Below are 3,916 nucleotides of genomic sequence, written 5' to 3'. Positions count from 1 at the left end.
ATTCCATTAGTGGAATGTAAATATAAGGCATGGATAAAAACAATCATAAAAACTCCTAGGGAAAAGATCAAAAGTGGCAGCTACTACAAAAGTTGTTTCTGAATCCCAGCACTGGTGTCACACACCATAATCCTAGTATAATATAAACTAATGAAACTTTTCTTTTTTTTACCAGTACAGGGGCTTGAACTCGTGGCCTGGGCTCTGAGATAATTTGATGAAGGCTAGCACTTTACTACTTGAGTCATAGCCACACTTCTAGTATATTTGGTAGTGTAGTGGAGATAAGAATTTCACAGACTTTTCTACCTATGTTGGCTTCAAACTGTGATCCTCGATGTCAGTCTCTTGAGTAGGATTACAGGCATGAACCACCAGTCCCCAGGTAAAAGTTATTTTTGTAAGATATAAAAGTTTACTTATACGGGGGAAGAGACGGGGAGGGCAACAGCGGTAGGGGAGGGCAGGGGCGAGGGAAGAGCCTGAGTGTTCCACACGCCCCGCACCAGCGCCTCCTGGCATGCCCCACTATCCTCCAACGGCTGGGACGGCTGCAGTCCTCTTGGTCCTCGCGGTCCTCAGGGGCCTGTGCAGCAGCAGCGGCAGCAGCAGGCAGCCAAAGCGGCCCACCTACCCTGCAACCCAGGCCTGGCCGGCGCGACAGCAGGTGATGGAGTAGCTGGCCACCAGTATAGCAGAGAAGCACTGAATGAGCCAACCCTGCGGTCCCAGAGGAGCCCACTCCCGTGCCGCATGCATCAGGCCTGCTGGCTCAATTAGTCAGGCAAGAGCTGCTGCATTGGCTTGTGATGATGCCAATAAAAGTGGATGCCAGCTGTGGTTCAGCAGAGTTCATATCCATCATCATACAGGCAACAACACATTCAGAGTGCTGGGCAGGAAGATCCAGGATCATCAATTGGTGATCAACTGTGCCATCCCCAAAGGATTAAAGTATAATCAAGCAACACAGACCTTCCACCAGTGGTGAGATGCCAAGCAGATGTACAGTCTTAACTATGGCAGCAAAGAGGATGCTAATGTCTTCGCAAGTGCTATGTGCATCATAGGCATCTAAGGCATGCTTTGCCTTAGAAGTGCTGAATTCACAGGAGGCAGGACCAACATTGCCTAGACAAAATTCACAACTGCCTGATCAAATTCAAAATGGCCCATACGAAGAAGAGTTGGACATCCAAAGAAGACAACTGCAAGAACAGAAATGTCAGAAGGAGCTGGAGAGGGACAAGCTGGAGAGAGAAAAAATGGAGAGGGAAAGACCAGAGAGAGAAATGTAGAGAGAGAGAGGCTGGAGCGAAGTTGGAAAGAGAGAGGTGGAGCAGCTGGAGCGGGAGCAGATGGAGCAGCTGGAGCAAGAGGAATGGGATCAAGAGAGCAGAGTGCCGAGTACTGCCACCTCTGCCTTTGTGGAGACCCCTGTAAACTCTGAGCGGGGAGAACCCTCTGCTTCTGAGCCAGGCTTTCAGGAAGCCTCTCAGTTGTCGGAGGCTCCAGCCCAGCAGGGTGTTATCTTGGGACCACCTGCATCTCCATCTCCTCCACCACTCCCACCAGGTCCAGCCCAGGCCTCTGTATTCTCTCCTCCTTAACCCCCACTGCTAGCCTCTGGCCCTCTTCCCCCACCCCCTCTTCCTAATCAAGCCCCTCTCCTGTACCACCTCCTGCCCCTCCCTTCCAGCATCCGTATTTTTTTTTCTGGGATCCTTTTCAGAAGACAATCGTCCTTTAACTGGACTTGCAGCTGCGATTGCTGGAGCCAAGCTTAGGAAATTGTCATGGGTGGAAGATGTCTCTTTGCCCGATGTTCACAGATGTGAACTCCGTGTCAGCTAAAACAGACATGGGTGGTGGAAATGGACCCGTTCTCTTGGCAGGTAGCAGCTTAATGGAGGAAATGAGTCCCCTGATGGCCAGAAGGAGAATGGCCGAAAAGGGATCAATAATAGAAGCAAAAAATGAAGAATCAGAACCTGTAACTTCTAAGGTCTCATCAACAAGTACACCTGAACCAACCAGGAAACCTTGGGAAAGAACAAATACAATGAATGGCAGCAAGTCACCCGTCATCTCCAGATGAGATTCTCCAAGGAAAAATCAGATTGTTTTTGACTACAGGTCCTATGAGCCATTATAAGTCCACACCCTTGTCCCAGCCCAGTGCCGACGGGGTCCAGACAGAAAGCCTTGACTGTGACAGACTGAAGCAGGATATTTTAGATAAGATCAGAAAAGAACTAACCAAGCTGAAAGAGGAGTTCGTTGATGCAATCAGGCAGGAGTTGAGCAAGTCAAATACTGCATAGAGAAGCAAACTAAGCAGAGATAAGACTTGGATATGGAGAAAAACAAAAATTCCCACAAACAACTGTCAACATCAACCCTACAGTTACAAGCTATAAGAAGAAAGTGGAAAAGGAGTCAAGGGAAAATCCCCATCCTCTGAAACCTTCTTAAGTTGTGACTCTGGCGATCATCTGTTATCATCTCCATTTCCTGCTGCTTTGACCTTTACTGCAGGATGAAAAGAGAGTTATGTATGAGTTTCCATAACATTTATGCAGAAAATATAAACCCATCAGGCAAGATCGCCATGCATTGAGATATTTTCATGTTGAAATAAAACCACACATTTCCCACAACCTACTGCTAAAATAAAGAGTAGAAAGGCTCATGAAGTTCTCCTCCCCCTTCCAAATCCTCCCCTCTTTGAGTGCTGAGGAACTGAGCAAGCTCTGCTTTTGTATTGCATGTGTCTCTCTCAGGTTTGTCTTCCTATCATATTTGGTATTCCATGACTAATTGAGATCAGCGCTATGTAGGTTTAGATCTTAAGATGAGGAACAAATAGAATTGTACATGTTTTCAAAGGATGACATTTACAAGAAAGTGTCTGTAGATGACCAGGTCCGTCATGAGGGATTGTAGAGTGATAGGAAGTCCAAGTTAGCCTTTAGTGGTTAATTATAGAAGAGAGCATTAAGGACTTTCTTCAATTTTCAGCCTCCTGAATCTGGCATAGCTCTTCTCTCCAATTAACTTCCCCACAAATGCCAAATGTTATGGTTAGTCCCATGTATGCACTGAGAGAGCATCTGAAATTCAATTTCTACTCCCAGGACAAGCAAAAATAAAAAAAATAATAAAAATAAAAGGAGGTGGAAGCAAGCACATATTAAAGTTTTAAAATGACCAAAATGTTGCTGGTCATGTGTGTAATCCTTACTACACAAGAGGCTGACATCTGAGGATTGCAGTGTCAAGTCAGCCAGGGCAGGAACCTGCTTTTGACTCTTATCTCCAGTTACACAGCACAAAACCTTGAGCTGTGGCAGAGATGTTAAAAACACCAGTATTGATTGTGAAAGCTAAGATATAGGTCCCAGAGTCAGAGGTGAAGCCGCAGGACCAATAACATTTTAAACGGAGAGAGGATGAAGAGAGGATGAAATCTGAGGAGCATGGGTCAAAGTTAGCCCATACAAGAAAGTCCATAAGGCTTTCTCTCTGTGTGCATCTGTGTGCTATCCTATGGCTTGAGAATGTTTTGTTCAAGGATAGAGCTCCACCACTCCCAACTTTTCATTGATAAATTGGAGCTAAAAGTCCCATGGACTTTCCTGCCCTGGGTGGCTTTGAACCATGATCCTCAGATTTCAGGCAGCTGATTCATGCGGGGCTTTTCATAAGGCTCATCTCCTATTAGCTACCAAGAATTAAAAAAAGAGTTGAGCTGTGACTTAAATTGCAAACTAGGCAATCACTTTTTAATCACTTTTTAGGACAGCACCTGGGGCCTTAGTTCAAGCACCAAGACAAAACAAGTATATCTACAAGCTTTCCTTTGGCTCATTTAGTAAGCCACTAGTCTTGAAGGAAAAGTTCTGGCATTGTATCC

At 45.7% G+C, this 3,916-nt stretch overlaps 1 pseudogene; it reads left to right on the top strand.

Annotated features, from left to right (window-relative positions):
* The first annotated feature begins 709 nt into the window (after positions 1 to 709).
* LOC138811972 (protein enabled homolog) lies at positions 710 to 2,324 on the top strand (annotated as a pseudogene).
* Positions 2,325 to 3,916: the final 1,592 nt, after the last annotated feature.

This window comes from Dipodomys merriami, unplaced genomic scaffold (assembly GCF_024711535.1).
Source record: "Dipodomys merriami isolate MVZ:Mamm:240054 unplaced genomic scaffold, mDipMer1.0.p SCAF_553, whole genome shotgun sequence".
Lineage (NCBI taxonomy): Eukaryota > Metazoa > Chordata > Mammalia > Rodentia > Heteromyidae > Dipodomys > Dipodomys merriami.
Note: the sequence above shows the minus strand (reverse complement) of the source record. Positions and strands in the feature narration are given on the sequence as shown.